We start from the raw sequence: 18,372 nt of genomic DNA, 5'->3' as shown, positions 1-18,372 counted from the left end.
TGCTTCCCCTGAAAGCAGGTCTCCTGTCTAAAATATTTCTTGGAAAGTGATACTGGTGAGATTGCCTGCTTGAAAACTAAACAGAGCATGCACTGTTGAGTGAAGAGTTTTAATTTTTTGTCCTCGTGCATTTTAGTTTTAGTTTTTTATGAGCATGAAATCAGGTTGGGAAGATCATCCCACAAGTAGGGTTAACTTCTGAACTTCTGCATGCTATATACCTAATGTAACTAATAATCACAATGAAGGTATGCTCAGCAATGTTACCTACTGTTCTCTTTGAGCATTTTGGTTCAAGTTCCCTTCCCTCCTTTGTTGCCTATGGAAATTCTTACAGCCTTTAGCTCAGAGACACATTCAACAAACTGTTGCTGGTGGACAGCAAGCTAAGTCCCCCTTCTAAAATGTGGACAGTAACTTAGAATCCCTTTGTGAGTGGAAGAAAAACGAAAACCGGGGTCGGAATTTGGCAGGAAAGCGTTGTTCAGATCTGGCCTGGAACCTGGCGACTTGGCAGAAACAATCAGGCATTGTGGAGCGTGGACGGAGAGGGACCTGTGACAGATGAGAGCGGGAGAGAGAGGGCCCCCTCTTAGAAAAACAGTACACAAAGCGCCATTCACAACCCAGGTCCCTTCTGCCACTTGTGGAGCGAGAGAAGGGCTCCGACAAAGGCCTTCGACTCGACCAATTGGGTGTAAAATCTCCAGCCGTCCCAGCTGGATAGAACTGAGGAAGTGGGAAATACCAAAGAGAAAGAGAGACAGAGAATGAGAGGAGAGAAGAAACGGGGAGAAAGAAAACTGAGGACTTTCCTTGGAAATGTTTGTCTGTTGGACAGTCTCAACAAGAAAATACAATGAAAGAAAAGCAAAGGGAAACTGAAGGTTTGATAGAAAAACAGAGGAGTCCTCTGTATTAGCAACCAGAAACTGTAGCAACGCAAGCTAAATCACTGGAAAGATGACATTATTGGTGGTATCCTTCCAATAGCATTCAACAACAACTGCCATTCTGTTCTCTTGAGCAACGCACTAAGAATAATTCTGTTTTTTTACAACTTGGATCTTATTCTATAGTTTTGTCATTTCTATCTGTACAACAACAACATCGAACTCACCCAAAATAACTACTGAGATCTGGCAACATCCCTATAACAAAGTCCACTGGGGAAGCGACCAGTCAGCTAGTTTATCCATAATATTTACCACCATATCTGGAGGTAAATACATATGACATGATGACATGCTGTTTGCAATAATCCCTCATTTACACTGCAAACTATGACAAGTACGGTAGGTCAAAGTTGAACCAGGAAGTGTGTCTGTAAACTTTGAACCAACTGAAATGTTGGTCAAACCTACAAAAAACAAGATCCAACTGAGATTATGAATTGGAATTATCCTTTTAAGTGGTACTCCAGTTGAGGAACTCACAAGAGGCAGCTTGTTTTTACAAAATGGTCAAAAGCAAAGTCCCAGAGGCCAAGATATCCTGACTTTTATTCTCTTGAAAGGGTCAAGCTAAAAAGAAAATGCCGGATCCTACACTTCCCATAATGCCCCTGCCTCCTGCATGCCCACCTCTTTCAAACTTAATTGCTGCAGTGAAGTTGTTTGGTGGCCATCAGTAGAGTTTGTGGTTGGTACGGGGCAACTCCCAGGTGTGAATGAGTAGCAGGGCGTTGCTAAAAAGAACATGTGTGCTCAGTTACTTTCCCTGGATAAATAATGAAAAAACTAACTTGAAGAGAATTGGCCTTGTATGAGAACGGCTCTCCCAGCTCCTAAATCTTGGGTCTGTCTGGACTCTCATTAGATCATCGCACAGCGCTGCAAACAGAGGGCACTGTCATAGGTCAGACATGTGGAATGTGAACGCACACACGCTGCCCTGTTTTCTCCCAGAGATTCCCTCGTCCCAGCTCTTTTACCCAAAATAGAAACGTTCAATAGCAACGCCAGTTACCCCCAAACCAGCCCATTTCGTCACTGCCTTAATAGCAAGAAAAGCAGTTTTGTTTTCTGAAATTCCAACCCATTAACATGGATTTCACTGAAAGAGGCAGCTCTGTGGCTCTGTAGCCAGGAGAGACAACAAGTAGCTGCTCTATTTCAAAGCTGTAGTTGCTTATCGCATGCAACTGGAGGTATTCTCTGACCTTTTCATGACTCAAGTGAAACAATGAAGGGAGGTAACCAGAAGGCAGATACTGTGCGCGACGGTCGGGTAAGAACAGCGTGTACATCAATCAGTTGTTATAACCAAATCCTTTCACGATTCTCCGGTAAACAGAATTTATTGTGTGACCATCAGTATGTTTCACTGAAGAGCGCTATGTATTTACCTCGTTAGAAGGTATTTGCAACCACAAGGCGCTCGGAGTGGAAGGGCGGGGGCAGAGTTCAGGCAGGGTACAGAGGAAAACTGAATTAACTCTTATTGAATTGAGTGATTTAATTCTAAAACAGAAACAACATATTGCAGCTTTCATTTGAAAAACTGTAATATTCGTGTTTTTTCGGTTTAAAGCCCAGTGAAACAATATCATTTAAGTTATATATACCATAATAGCAATTTGAATCCGTTTCACTCAGCCCTAACAGCAACCATCACTGACCAGACAAAGATATCACAGCCAACACTGTTTGACTGGCATGTGTTGCCTGGGAGGTGTAGTGCTGACACACCACACCAGTACAAACAGGCCAGTAGGCCAGTGGTACAGCCACAGAAGCCACAGGAAGATGGAACTGAAGAATGGCGGTTATTAGCTGGTTGGTTATTGGCTGGCCTATCAAGTACATTGATATTCCTAATCAGTTTGGTGATAGTTCACAATGACAGTTGAGTAAATCTCTAAGGTTATATGAAAAGTAAAACTGTTAGTAAATCCATTCAACGATCATTAAAAAAGCAAAAAGAGTGATTCCATTATTGGACAGAAGACCTAATGGACATAAAAAGTTCTAGATATTCCTGAAAATACAATTAAAGGTTTTAAAGTAGCTAATAGCATCAACAATATTTGATTTCAGTGGGTTTTCCCGTGATGCAGAAATGAGAAATGATTGATAAATTATCATTACATTATTATAATATAACATTCCCAAAACATATTCCCTACCTATTCCATGGAGGAAAATGTGGAGAGAAATTCACTTTATCCAACGTCTACAGAGCATTTTGATACTCACAAACATTTCAATTAAAGGATTTTGTCTCTCATCAGATGGACACCTGGAGCAAACATGGGGTTTGATGTCTCCATTAGTCCTGCTGATGGAAAATCTAAATCAAAGCCAACGATGGAACACTCAAAAAGTGATGAATGCCTCGCTTGTACGGCGGGCGTAAAAACACCACTATGCCGGGTCTCTGTGTCCAGGGACCCGGACCAAAACCACAGACCCCAAGAAATCCAGAAGTGGCCTTATTGACCAACACCCTCCCTTGTGCTTGTTATTTTTCCTGGCTCACGAACACACCCCGAGCTAACACAAATACAGTACACATATACATTTATCTACTTCATGGCAATGATACAGAGTAAACCATTGAAGAAACCATTGAAGACCAAAGTCAACACTCGGTGGCTCAAAAGGACCGTTTGTCTGCTACCTCCTGCCCACGGTAGTTAGAAGACCTGGTCAGTGAGAATATTTTGTCTCTTAATCCTTAAAGTAGACCAGACCAAATTGTCCAGGTAGCTATGCCGTCATGTAAACAGACAAATTCTGCCCATAAAACAGCAGACTTAATACAGCGCTTAATAGAAATAAACAATGAAAATGGAACCAGATGTCTTTGTATGTTAGCAGTTATAGAAAATTACAACTTTCTTTTTGTAATTTTGTAATTTTGCTAAACTTTTAAGCAAAATTCAAATCAGTCAAAAAAACACCCCAAGACTTGTAGCCTGTTGTTTGCAATATATTCTAAATCAGACTACCTGCCTAACATCCTCTCTATTTGCTTGAGGACCAAAGACCCTCTTTGGTTTTATCAGCAGTTAACATCACAAATCATAAAATTACTGGACATCGAAGACTTGAATTCTGCTCCAGTTGTTTCTTGTGAGTTAACAGATGGGAGTTCTGATGGATTAATGGACAGATATATCTCTATATCCTCAGCATAAGAAATGAAAAGAAATATTGAAATTGGAAATTACGTCTTGGCCCAGAAAAAACAGGCTAGTAAGAATAGAAGAGGACCAAGACTAGAACCCTGTGGAACCCCACAAGTTGATCTGCTAGAAGTGGACGTGACAATACATAAACCAATCAGGAGCAGTTTCAAAACAGTACATAACAATGATATTAGCAAGGGTGTCAAAGCCACCAGAAAGGGATGCCTCAACAATACATCAGACAAAATAACTGATGACATTTAATAGCGTAATTTCTGCCTTAGGTATAGAGTGCCGACAAACCTCATCCAGAAAGGTTTGTTAAGGAAGTTCTGAACAACAGAACGCTTAAAAATGAAATATTTGAGGATAAGGTGCCATATTATTATTATAAAGAGACACTTGTATTAGGTACTAAATTATTTTAAAGGTAAGAAGCTGTCATTCCGTCAACAAAGATCTCACGAGTGCATGTAGTTATACATCCTCTTTCTCTACACCGACGCTCACTCTACTCTCCCTCCCTCCATCATCTCTCTTTCTCCTCACCTCTCTCACCTCTGATCTATATCAGCTTAAAGCACGTACAGCTCGCCATTTGACAAACACCGTACAGGAGGAGGTAACACGTTGTGTATCAACAGGAGCTTATGAAGCATCGAACCACCACATGTCCTCTCACTTCAAGCCACTATCCTTATTATCCCACCGGCTACCTTTGACCTCTTTGGGGACGTCCATAATGCCACTGTGATGGGCAAATAAGCTTGTTACACAAGTTTTAATCCTTGTTGTGCTTTGACCTCTCCATATAGTTGAAGCTGTAAACAAGAGGAAATCCTATTATCTTAAGAATATAGATGAAGCTATGTTCGTCCTTTTTCCAAGGAAGAAAGACATTAACTGTTTTTTAAATCATCCTTCCATATGTAAAAATATCTCTATATATATTTTTATAAAGCACCTAAAGGAATGCAAATATGTTCACTGTACTTTACATCAAATCAATTAAGCAGAATAAGCAATCAAAGTGGGGTTAACTTTCCAAATGGTTAAGTTTCAAAAGTATCATTGGCAGTAAAGTCTATTTCAGGGTGACATCAACAGTAGAAAGTCATGATAGAGGCCTGTGGCGACACGACAGCTGCCCTCACACATTTTTCAGAGTGATTGCATTAGCCCTGAGGCTAGCAGCAGAAAAAAGTGAGCTTCAATAAGTCATTGCAGGACACAAGGGTCCACAGCTAAGAACAATCATCAGACATCCATGTTTATTCAATGTTAATTTACTGCATTTGAGCTGAGTGGACATGATGGCACAGAGGGACAAAACCTCTCTAAAAGTGGAAAACAATTACATTAAATGTTAATGAGGTTCAGTTGTTGATTTGGCGACACAGACAATAAACTGCAAAGGCATCGCAGACCATGCACATATTCTTAATTAGAATAAAAATCACATACAGAACAACAATTTATTGGTGGCACTGGTGCAGAGACATAACCACACTTGTTACTTCAATATGGTGGACTACAAGGTCCTGCAAGGGACCAGAAAAACTGAATAGATTTAATACATGTGTTTTATTTTAGCACATTCAAATCAGTAGTATAGTTATGAATAGATTTGTTAGATTGTGTCCTCCGAATGGAAAAAGAAAATAATCTAAAACTGTTGTAAACAATAGAATTAGAACCAAACAAGGAGCTCTAGAGTGTCACATCATCTGCAGGAGCGTCCAAACAGGTGGCTTTTAAAGCGCCCAGGAGGCGCGAAAACCAGATAATCCCAGATTAGGACTGACAAGTCGTTTCACTGGATGCCCCCTTTGTAATCCCAGTTGCCTCTCTATCCTCTGACAATGAGCTTTGTTCCCTATCTGAGAAAGATCTTTGAGGATTTCCTCAGCTTTGTTAGCATGAAATGGCTGCATTATTCAGAGGCATGCTACTTTCGGTCGGTCGAAAAACAACATATTTGTATTGAATTATTGACCGGCCTGAATGTATAATGTGTACAGATGGTTCTAACAAGTCATCGGTGCTCAGAACACAGGATTTAATTTCTACTCATTTGGCAGTGTATGACTTTGTCACATATACAGAGAGAAGAGATGTGTAGGAATGTAATTCAATTTTTTAACACATTCATGTGACACTCGTATCCAGATGGCCTCAAGATCAATGCAACCAATAGTATAACATGATGTTTGCATAATTTCACAATCTGAGATATGAAATTCATAATTTCATTCATTTTATGCTCTTTTGTGTTTTATAACATATACATTTAAGATTTGGCTCCAGAGGCAGTTAAAAACCTTTTCTAACTGTTCTAACTGGGCATTTCTAACTTTTTAAATGTTTTTGTTAAGCCAAATGACCTCAGAACAGACATTAAAAATAACTTATTTTTATACTTAGATTATTGTAATCTACAGTATCTAAAACATCAGAGAATAAAAACTCTTCTGTCTCTTATCTCCTACACGCTGTCAGGCCTCAATTTACTGTTGAACTTTTGTTTATCTACGGAACGAGACTCGAAAGCAGTGTGAAGGAGGTAGAGGAGGAGTGAGGGAGGTCATACTGAAGCAGCAGTGGAGCACCATGAAAACTTCTTCTCCTCTCCGGCAGTTGTCTTGTCTGGCAGTTGGTGGCATGTCAGTGTCCCCCGGCATGTCGAGCTGTCACAATCCAGACTAATCCTTTCCACGGTGTGTCCCCTGGTCTGGCTGAAGCCACTCATTATAGAGAGTACGCGAGTGTGTCTAGCTGTATATGTGTATTATGGGAAACGGGCTAGGTGATTTGAAACAGTTATGTGTGGCTCGATAAGATGCATCTGATACCGTGGACGAGTGGCCTGTATACAATAAACACATGTAGGGCAGTTCTGTGGTCAGGTCATACTAGCTGGGAAAAACCGGGCGAGGAAAGTGAATAAGTCACGCTCTTCCTTTCTCTGGAATACGAACATAAGCAAGTAAAAACACATGTACACGCTCACATTGTTGAATGTAGAGAGGTGTGAGTGTGTGCAGCAAGGTCAGAGGCTCTCTCTATTGCACAAGGTATCCATTGTCCTTTACCGGCCCACAGCGAATATACATTGTTCATATAGCGCACAAGGCCTCACTTCAAACCACGTCGCACGTTAATCTATCCAATCACAGCAGCCGTTATTCACATGGACTTAAGCCTTTGAATCAGGGCTAATGTTTAAGACTCAGGTGGGGTTGTTCAGTCCAACATGACTGACGTCAAGCGTGGAAAGTCTGGCGTTTGTGCATCAGGCAATAAACCTTTCATATCAATACATTTCTGTTTTGCTCAGCTTCATCAATTCAAACAACACAGTAGCATTTAGAACAGTAGTGGTTCTATTCTACAGACGGTTCATAAAAGCTTTTACATTTGTTGTTCTGAAGGGCAGATGTTGATCGGTCTTTAATGAGAAAAATATTCTGGCGCAGAAGCGACGAGCCACATGTTTTCAGTTAGTCTGGAATAAATAGGAGAAGAACTGCAAAGCGATAGCAACAAAAACAGAGCACCGCAAACAGCAACTGGAACATCAACAGCAAAACATCCAAAGAAATGTATGTCACAGCACTGCTTCCAGGGAAAAAGCAAAATCACCACATGTAATAAATGACCAATTTGAAAAAGGAAACTGGAACGGGTAGATTACTACTTTTAGTGAAGGTATAAATATCTCTTCTCTCTCTCTCGTTTGGACTGTGAGTATAACGGTTACTCGTCCAGCTGTTCTGATTTTTATCGCATTAAGTATCATATCTTGACAAACCTCTCGTGAGACTCACGCAAGAATTTCACAGTTGCTGGAAGGAAGCAGCGTTTTTAATAAAGCTGCGTTTCTTTTTTTGCCTGCTGCTCCGCTGGATGAGGAAACTCTCGTCCTCTGACTGCTCTCTCTCTCTCTCGCTCTCTCTCTTTTCAGCCATTTCTCTCCATCGCATCGCCTGCGGGCTGTAAATCACAATTAGGGGGTTCATTAGATATGGCTGATTTATTAAGACCCAGGGCTTGTCTCTGGGCCTTTCAGCTATATATTAGCTAACTACAAGATCTCATACATAGTTATGAGACATGCTGTTTACTGTATGGCTTATAGGGTCATATGCCAATAGACATTAATTATTGAGTAAGACTCCATAGGTTAAATTAATAGCATCCAGATGATAAATCATTTGCATTTGTATATTTTTCCTCAGCGATGCCTGTACGCAGCACTTTTGACTGCATATCTAAACGCCTATCTTTCAATAACGACAAATTGGCAACGGCATCAAAAATCTGTCTCTATTATCAGCAAGTGATCCAGCATTTGAAAGGGAGCCAAGCATTTTGGAGCCTCATCCAAAGGCTTTAACAAACATACTCCGAAGCTGTTTGCCCTCTTGAACACACACACACGCACATAAATTTGGCCTGTGTTCATATCACAGTTACTCCAGTCTTAAGTGTCCCTGGCTCATATAATACTGCATTGTTTCCCCTGTAAATCAAAGTCAAATCATATTTATCTCACCGCATATCAGCTACTGTCAACAATCACCTGTACACAGGATCCAGATAAGGTGGTGTATATACTCTGTAGGCTCTCTATGTATGCGCTCTGTGGTGTGTGTGTGTGTGCTGATGTCCCTTTTTCTAACCTGCTATTCCTGTTCTGCCAAAGCTGAATGATTGAGTTCAACATTAACAACCAGAAATGCAAAAAAACATCCTGAAACTGCTTTTGATTTCCAAAACGGTCCTTAATGAACTGGGCCTGCATCCAAAATAAAAATAAGTTTCTTTTTCTCCAGTATACCAGCATGCCTGCTCTTCCCCTGGCACCTCATGGGCCAGATCACTGAACCCCAAGGGGAACTAGTGAAATAGTTCTGGGTTAGTTACAGCTTGAACAGGTGAGCTACGACTTGTTCAGACCTATTTATAATGAGAGTGAAATCCTATTGTTGAGAATAGAGGAGGGTTTACAGACGCCGAACAGAGGGGAAGAAGAGGCGGAGAGAAGGAGAGTCTTGTCTCAGTCGAAACGCTTCCTGTTCTCAATCTAGACCCTGATCTGGTCGATCAATTAGACCAAGTCTAATAGCAGGCTGTAAGGTGACATGGAGATAAACTTTACTAAATCTGTCTCAGGTGTGTGGTGTTATTGTTTTTGTTAGCCTTTTGGTCGGGTTAGGGGGACTCGGATTCACCCAACAAATATTTTCATTATCGATTTATCTGCCACTTATTTATCTCAAGTAATCGATCATTTGGTTTATAGAAAGTAGTGACAAAGGCTCATCACAACTTCCCAAAGCCCAAGTTGGTGTTTTTAAATCGCTTGTTTTGTGAAACCGAAGATTTTAATTTTACTGTCATGAAGGACTAAAAAAACCCACAAAATACTCACTTTTGAGAAGATGTGTATATTTGGGCTTTTTTGCTTAAAATAAAATGACTTCAACAATTAATCAATTATCAAAATAGTTGTTAATTTTCTGTCCATAGACTAATCATTCCAGCATTAATTCACATGCAACCAACGTCTTAGACACATAGATGCATACAGCAGTTAACGGTAAGTTTAATTAAAGTTTTCAAGCACAGGCGAGTATCCTCACACACACACACACACACACACACACACACACACACACGTCCCTCTGGCTGACTCCAGCTGAATGATTAATTGATGGTGACAGAGAACAAAGGAGAAGATTAGGGGATTGAGTGTGTGACACACAGTCACAGGTCAGGAGGAGGAGGTTTAGTCTCTAACTGTGATTACGGACAGGCAGGTGTCACCAGAGGACACAGCCAGAGCCGACACCTCTACACCCTGCTGGGCCGCACGCTCCGGTCCCAGTGGGTCAGGTCCGCTGAGTGCGCGATATCCACCCAAGACATCGACATGCCTCGCCGCCGGCGTCATTTGCTGAGCAGACAAAAGCAGAGGAGATGCAGCGGCGACATGAACTCTCTGGATGTGACGGCTCCAGTCAGAACAGGCCCATGCTTGATAAACTAATTCCTATTAAACACCATGTTTCTTTGCCTTCATGTCATTTTGAAAGAGCAGATTATTTCTTTGTTGCATCATGCCGTATTGTTAATTAAAAGCATTTTAATTTTTAAAGTGAGGCCTTGAACTTAAACTCACGGAAATAATTCTCATTTCGAAGCCTATTCTAAAGCGTCGGTGTCTTAACAAAGTAAAAAAAAAGGTCATTCATGTTGTGCATTACAGCTCAATTGTCCACTTGTTATCTTGTGAGCCTTGAGAGACATTGTTGTCATTAGTTTTAGTCGTTCAGCCTCTTTATCAGCGTGGCCTCTAATTGCTCGACGGCTCGGTTGATTTTGAAGCTAACCAGGAGCGATGTCATCCCTCCGCTCTCCCTACAATGGGGCTCATTGGATTAAGTTCGAGCAGGCTTTGTTAAAAGCTGGTGCAAATCTAATCAAGGAAGAGACCTCAATTATGCTAGCATGTACTTAAACGATCAGATCACTAAAAATGGAGGCTGGCCAGTGTAGGAATGCAATCAGCAGCCATTAAGGCCAGTTAATTTTGGCTGATGGCAGCTTTAAAATGAGATGCAGGATTTTTACTGTAATGAGAATACTGTAATTATGAGGTTGTTGTTGGTGTTTGGTAGTAAGCTGCATTCAGGGTCAGTAAAATAATGGGAAGCTACCAGAAGTCTCTCAGAAACAGGTGTTAGCATTGCAGCAGAAACGTTGCAGAGGACGTGCTTTGTGGTCCGACCTTCCTTCTTTCTACCTGCAACACTGCGTTCAAAAACAATCTATTTAAAACCCTTTTTAATGTTGAAGGAAGCCAAACAGCAGAAAATAACGTTTCTCCAGCTACGGCATGTTGAGGAATTTAAAAAGGTGGGGAAGCACATTGTTTGGAGAGAACAATATGCACGGATCACCATGATCTAAGCACCAGGTGGCATTCCCCTGTAGCCCAGAGCACAACAGCTGAGATTGACCCTGACCTCTGACCCCCATGACCCATGACAGTTAAAAGAGGAAGCAATTATCCTGAATGTCAGCGAGTCTGGTGGCATTCCTCAAGAGGAGGCCAGAAGTCTGAGCAGATAACAGTTGTCACCGGAGAAATGAGAAAAAAGACATGAGCAGATCCACGTGGAGAAACTGTGAGTGTTGCTGAATACACACTCACAGTGTGTGTGTGTGTGTGTGTGTGTGTGTGTGTGTGTGTGTGCGCATGCAGATGCACGCAAGCTGGGTTTCTGTCCAACTTTTTTTTTTTACTTATTATGAAATCTGAGTGAATCATATAAAACTTTTTACGCTTGTTTTCTTTCTTAAATAGAAACTGAAACACACAAATAATGAAAGAATTAATTTCACAACAGTTTAAGATTTGGACACCCAGAAATATTGAAATATTGTTGTCAAAACTGTTGCAAAATGTTGTTTAAAGAGATTTTGATAAATTCTTGAAACCTTTAATTTAATTGTTTCTGTAGACGTGATGTCTAGCATTCAGAAAGACGCATCAAAATTACAACTTTATGAATTACGGTCTTATATATTTAGTTCTGTGCTTCACGCTCTCAAGTACAGAAAGACAAAAGAAAAGAAAAGCACAATTGTTTATAATCATTCATCATAGTAAGTTAAAATAAGTAACTTTTCCGGAAAAATAAAGCTCAACTCATCATTTCCAGTGTCACTGAATTCAAGAAACACATTTACTCTCACTTCACCTCAACATTTTCCCCAGTTTCAGTCTTGCCAATTCTTCGTGTACTACAGTTCCCTCCACTGCCAACTCCTTCGCTTGGCCTGGGGTGTGTGTGTGTGTGTGTGTGTGTGTGTCATGTGCTTCAGCACCAGCACTGAAGTCGGCAGCCATTTCTTACAGAAGGTTAATACTTCAGCCAAATGTTGTTGTGTGGGAAAGTTGGTTTTATGTCCTGTTAACAGAACATTGGAGGTGTATAGGGACTGCTCTCTGGTCAGGCGGAGGAAGGAAACCTTAGGATGTCTCCTATTTTGTCCATAAATCAACCGCTGTCACTCTCACATCAAGTCAAGTAGATGTTTCACAGCAACTTCACGTGTCCCGTCACACTCTCGCCACATACGTATACACACAGGGATAGTGCTGTGGACATTCAGTCCGCTTTACATCATTAGCTGACACCTCTTGATGGTAGAATAAATGACACCACCGGAGTGTAATGTTTTTGGAAGTTTGACTGTTTTATCCAGGCACGTCGACTAATCACCAGGAGCAACATGTCATAAACAGGGACGTTCCCCCTTCCCGCCTTCCCACCTGCCAACAAGTCACTGACGCCATAATTCCCTAAAAGTATATATTTCTTCTCACTAAAACGGCTGCTGGTCGGAAAACAAGATCACCTTGGAAAATCTTTACATGAAGGAATAATGATTTCTCCTACTGTTGTGGAGCCCCTCATCAAGGCGCCCACCGCAGAGGAGAAGACCAGCGGGCACCAGCTGCACCGGCCACCTCCAAGTATGTGAAGCAAGGTGTTGCTGAAAAGGAGCACGCATCCCCGTAGAGTTCCCTTTCCCTGGACGAAGCAAAGGTTAAAATATAGATCCATCCTCAGGCTGCTCTCCTCCCTCACCTCCCTCCTTTCTCTGCCTCCTCATCTAGCCTGTGCATTACCTCATCAGAGGAGGATCTGCCTAAAGCCGCAGCGGTCACACAACAGACAAAAGCGCTCATCTCCAGGAAGCCGCTGCCGCTGCCTGCGGTTTTGGAGAGAGGAGAAGAGGGGAAAAAGTGACTCAGCCCCACGGCTCCTTTCTTCTCTCTGCCGACTGAGGGATAAACGGAGGGATAAAGCACAGGGGGAGATAATATTTAGAGCAGGCCCCATTTCAAGGGCAATAGAAGAGAGAAAGTGGGGTATGAGCTTGGGTGGTTTGGGAAGTAGCCACGAGGGTCGGTCTATACTGTTGCTGGCAGAGGGCCTCGCACCGTGGATTAATGTGTAAGTGGGGAGGAACCGCTGCTGGCCCGGCCCTGCCTTACAGCCCCGCCGCTGCAGCTCCACGAGCCGCTTCAAAGCAAACCAGATGGGCTTCAGACGGGATGTTGATGAGGCATGAGTGTGCAAAACACAAACATGCATGCAAGCACAAACACAAATAAATTGACACAGACGCAGCCTGGAAAACAACTAAATACATAACACACAAACATATGTACTTGTCGCACATGTGCTGGTGAGCTGGCACGCATGAACGAATGCGCTGACTTGAAGCGTGGCCGAAGCAGATCGCTGCAGCTCAGTCCTCTTTTCCCACCGCTAAATGGAGTTCCTTGAGAGGCATTCTGTCCACTCTAAATGGACATTTCATATGTGTGGACAAATCAGATCAATTATCTAAATGTCCAAGCTCAAGAGGACATAATAGCTCACTGTTAACATAAGGTTAAGTACTGAGAAACGACACAAAACTTTGTTAGACGCTGCCCATTAGCAGCGCTGATTCGTCTTACACTGTAACGCAGTGAAGTTCACGTACAAAGCTGAAGTAAAAAGCAGAGAAGGACATTGTTTTCGGGGAAGCCAAACAGGTAACCTCAGTGAGCTCATTAGCTCATTAGCTCACCACAAATCAGCACAACAGCTGCTTGCTGTCTGGTCACTTTTCTAACTCTTTGCAAATGACTGACATTACAGCAACCATGTGTAACAACAGAGCTCTGCAAGTAGGCCTGTCATGATGTATGAAGTGGCTGGAATCTTTTCTCAAAGTCTCTCTCGCTGCTACTTACAGCTAAGTTCAAGACTTTGCAGGTTAAGCGCATATGTCTCAGATGAAAATTCTATAATGCCATGCTAGAGCAGCACATCGTGTAAATCTGGGGGCTAAATGAGCTGTGATCTTATTCTCCTAATGTTCTTTGGTTACACAAATAAAAATCTGGATCTAGTTCTCCACGCTCTGAATGTAAACACACTGTAACCAATATGAACCTGTTTCAAGACAGACTTTGTGAACTGCCCGATGATGTCAGATCATCGTGTCTAACCCCCCCCCCCCTGGGATCAATCAAGTATTTCTGATTCTGATTCCAATCTGAAACATTAGTCACGGACACACCCCAGCGTTTCTGATCAAAGCTATAGATGCAGTATGTACAGTACAAGTCAAGGCCTTGACTCCGACGCACAGCACCCTCTTCCTTCCAGAGTCTAATAAAACAGATACCACGAATTGTTGCAGTCACGACATGATCGGTACCCTATAAAGACCATAAGTAATTTTGTTAGGAGGGTCCACTTGTCATCTTACCGCCATGTAATTAGATTTGAAAAGCAACTGCATGTTAAACGACACAATAATGTGATTTCAAGTTTCCAGATGAATTGATGAAGTTAAGGGAGGTTGATGGAATTAAAAGTGGACCTAAGTGGTCTGGTTTTCCCCAATCATGACACAATTCCTGTCTTCAAACGCAGCGCAATTAGGCAGAGGAAATGACGCCCGTATTAATGACTGTGATGTTTGCATTATTTTATTGCTGGTCAGTCATAAAATATCATCTTCCAAAGCACAAAAGATCCCTGCCTCTGAACGTTGTTGACCTGTGAACCCTTGAAACGAAGCGACAGTATGTCAGCCAGCCATGTTCTGACCAGTTCGCAAGATCAACTCGTCCTCCTCAAATTGTTTTATTTTTTATTTATAAAAAGGTTTAAAAAAAATCCAATAATTCTCAAGAAAATAAAGCTACGAGTCTAAACAAAAATAAACCTAATTTTTGCGCAACAGAAATATATTTTTCCTGCTTTTCTATCATGTTAATAATCAGATTTATCTTGTGACCCGTTAATGGGGTCTCAACCCCCAAGGTGGGAACCATAACTCTGGATTGTGATACAAGACGATTTACACGAGCCATAAATCAAGTCGTCGAAACTGGACTCCCCCGATCAACCAGCAGGACACAGATTATTACCCACAACCAAACACTGAAGCTCGTCTGTCCACTCCGCCAGCATCAAACAGGCCACTTGTTGACCCAGCGGTGACACGGCTCAAGGGCCACTAGAGAGGGCCTTAATAAGTATTCTTAAACAGGGGGATTAGCCAGATGGTCAGATCACTCTTTTCTCCAACCTCTCCCATCTGTGCATTTCATATGTCTCCCGTCTCTGCTGAAACCATCGAGATCGGCCACTGCGACCTCACCAGCTTAATTTGGGCTAGTGTTACCTACAGCACTATTTGACTCCAGATATAATCTTTATTGCTCACAGAGTGAAAGTCCATTAAAAGGCATACTGTAGGTCTCGGCGCTGAAAGGTTCCTGGAGTGATGCCTGTGAGAGTCTTTAAAAGACCCCTTTCTTCACCCAAGTGAAAGCAGCTATTGAGGGTGCGCGGGGCAGAATACTAACCGGAGCGGAGGTCTGCATTTGCTGTGAAACAAATCAAAAGTGTTCTGTATGTGCCGATGGAGGGGAGAGAAGCAGTGGACATGCTCAGAGTCAGCTACAGTGCTGCGTACATGGACTAACACACACACACACACTAGACTTTGCGTGCTGCTCTGCCAACACAACCACTGGCGGTGTTCAAACACCAGCAAGAGTTGCTCCGTTCCGCTTCGAGGAAACAATGATGTGTTCTCTATGGAAGCTTATTATCTGCCATTTGGTGGAAGCCATCATCCAAAGTGCCAAACACTGGCACAAAAAGCAGTGCAATAAATTAACATCATTTATTTAAGTAATCAATTAGGGAAACTTACAGAAATAAGAGACTTCAACTCCAACACCCTCTTCTCACTTGTGGATGACTTTAAAATTCATGAACGTCACCTGAAAAAGAGGGAAACAGAAGAAAATGATTATTACCATGTTTCTTTCCGTGCGGTATGTTTGTCATCGTCGCCATAAATGAAATATTCATTTTATAAGTAGTGTATAGCGGTTGCACAGATGTCACAGTTTTCATTATAACTAACTTTTACAAAAGAAATAGCAGGAGCTCTGTTTCTGGTCAGAGATGTCTCCAAAATAAAAAATTCCATTCCCTTCCATAGTGTTGGGATGGAGGCAGAAAACATCTTAAGGCCTGGGAAAGTAAAACAAGAGCTATCTGCGTGGCTACATACCATTCCAGGTAAGTGAGAACGTTTTATTGAACCGGCCCTTTAAAGAGTGTGTTGCCACAGGAATCAGGATACATTTTAATGAACACTGACCAAATTCTTCACATCCCGCCAACAAATTGAGGTTTGACAAAGTATGAAAATTTGAATCAGGAAGTGTTTTTGGAGCCCGGCGACTGCACTCTCGACCCACCTGAGGTCCCTCTGTAGTGAACCTTCAGGACAGAACAGAGGCCCAGTGTGAAGTCCACAGCAGAGCCAACAGAGGATCAGTGTATTTCTCACACAGCAATTTCTCTGCACAAACAGCGGCACACACTCAGCCAGGCAAAGTCTAGCAAACAACAAACAGCGTGATTCTTGCATGCAGCTTTGAAGTCGAAAAATTGGCCGCAATCAGTCTTAATACAGTTAGTGATGCCTGATATTTTCTTTCAAAGATTGATTCCAATGAGAGCAGGAAAAAAATTGTTCTCATCAGATAGAGAGCTAGTCATTCCTGGGCAGCCTGGCTTAAACAGACCGCTCTGAGAGCTGACCTGAGGTCAGCCTTATTATAGCCTCACATGCACACAAGCACACACTACAAACAGCCATTTGCTAAACCAGAGGTCATAGAAAACAAATAATAACATCAAAGAGGTCAAACTGCCGATGGAGCGCTTTGAAGGTACCATGTTCAGGACGGGACCGCCCCGAGGGGGCCCCAAATTGAGAGAGTATGGGAGCTAGTCTTAATTGAGAGTGGGAGGCCGCTAATTAAAGAAAGAGCTGAAGTGAATAAGGAGAGACTTAAAGAGAGCGGCTGTGTTCACAGAGACAGACAACAAAAAACACCACAGCAGCATTTCTATGCATCACTGTGCATCATGACGGCGCCGTAACACAGCGTCTAAGTTGTACAAAGAGCGCAATACAAACGTGCCTTTGATTCCACAATTTGAGGCTAATTGAGAACAATGAAGAAAAAAGCAAACACTGGGCATGTGTGATCTTTTATTCATGTCTTTAATCAACCAAATGATTCTCTCTTGGATGCATTTTTTTCTCTCAGGGCACAATTAAGGGCAATTCTGAGCCGAACAACTCAAAGGCTTTTACACTAAGAAGTTCTTGTGATAATGATAATGATAACAAATAGTCTGCAAAAACACACACTTGTGTAAAACATCTCTGTAAAGATGCAACTTCTTTCTTTTTTTTTTTTTTGTAGAAGAAGCAGCGCCGGCCGACAAAAGCTGAAAAGCAAAGGCCTCTAAAAGCCACCTTTTCAATCCAGCGACTGCGAGCTGGAATCCCCTGAGCGCCGTTCACACTCTGCGGCTCTCGATGACCCGTCTGAACACGTTCCAGATGTCTGCCGAACCAGTTATTCTGTTTCCTCTCCTTTTTCTTTTCTATTTTTTTCCCCCCCCTCTCTTCCCTCCATTCCTCCGCTCCACACGCCCTGCCACTCATCTGCAGATGGCAGAACCGACACCTGGAGGATGCTGGGTAATCAGAGAGACAGCTGGCTGCCCAGTTAAGGAGAGTTGCCGCAAAACGCACACGCTAACATTCAGACTAACATGCATGAATTCTGCACAAAAGCCCATGCGTTTCTGCAGATATGCACGTGCATGTGAGTACTGTATATATACACTACTGTATTTGTACTACAATCTCAAATAATCCCATGTTTTATCATGTCATCGAGGGTGTGGCAGGAGAGTTCATGAATATAGATTTGAATACCTGCCCCTGTAGATTTTCAAGCTCCTACATGTGCATCAACCCTCTGTCAGCTGCAACGTATGCATGTCAGGTGAAAGAAGGGTCGGCTCTACGTGGACTCATGTTGCTTTACAGAATTCAGTTACTCATATTAATGAGTCCAAACTGTAACAACAAAGCAAGCTGTAAGAAATGTTGTTTTGAACGTGTTTTTTCTTTGAAACACAGTTCATCGAACTGAATAACACTATTATGAATTTATACTATTTTGCAAGAACGTCCCCACACTACAGTCTGTACATTAAGTGAAGAGAAACATTGATATCAGAAAACAATTTGCACTAATATCATGATTTTAA

At 42.1% G+C, this 18,372-nt stretch overlaps 1 protein-coding gene across 1 annotated transcript in view; it reads right to left on the bottom strand.

Annotated features, from left to right (window-relative positions):
- Positions 1-15,968, bottom strand: part of LOC139286097 (transcription factor SOX-6-like) — an 82,901-nt gene extending 66,933 nt beyond the window's left edge. Inside the window, exon 1 of the mRNA XM_070906777.1 lies at positions 15,938-15,968. The gene's annotated coding sequence lies outside the window, so the exon portion shown is untranslated. The remainder of the gene's footprint in view (positions 1-15,937) is intronic.
- Positions 15,969-18,372: the final 2,404 nt, after the last annotated feature.

The sequence above is a fragment of the Enoplosus armatus genome, chromosome 6, assembly GCF_043641665.1.
Source record: "Enoplosus armatus isolate fEnoArm2 chromosome 6, fEnoArm2.hap1, whole genome shotgun sequence".
Taxonomy (NCBI): Eukaryota; Metazoa; Chordata; class Actinopteri; order Centrarchiformes; family Enoplosidae; genus Enoplosus; species Enoplosus armatus.
This window is presented reverse-complemented; position numbering and strand designations above follow the sequence as displayed.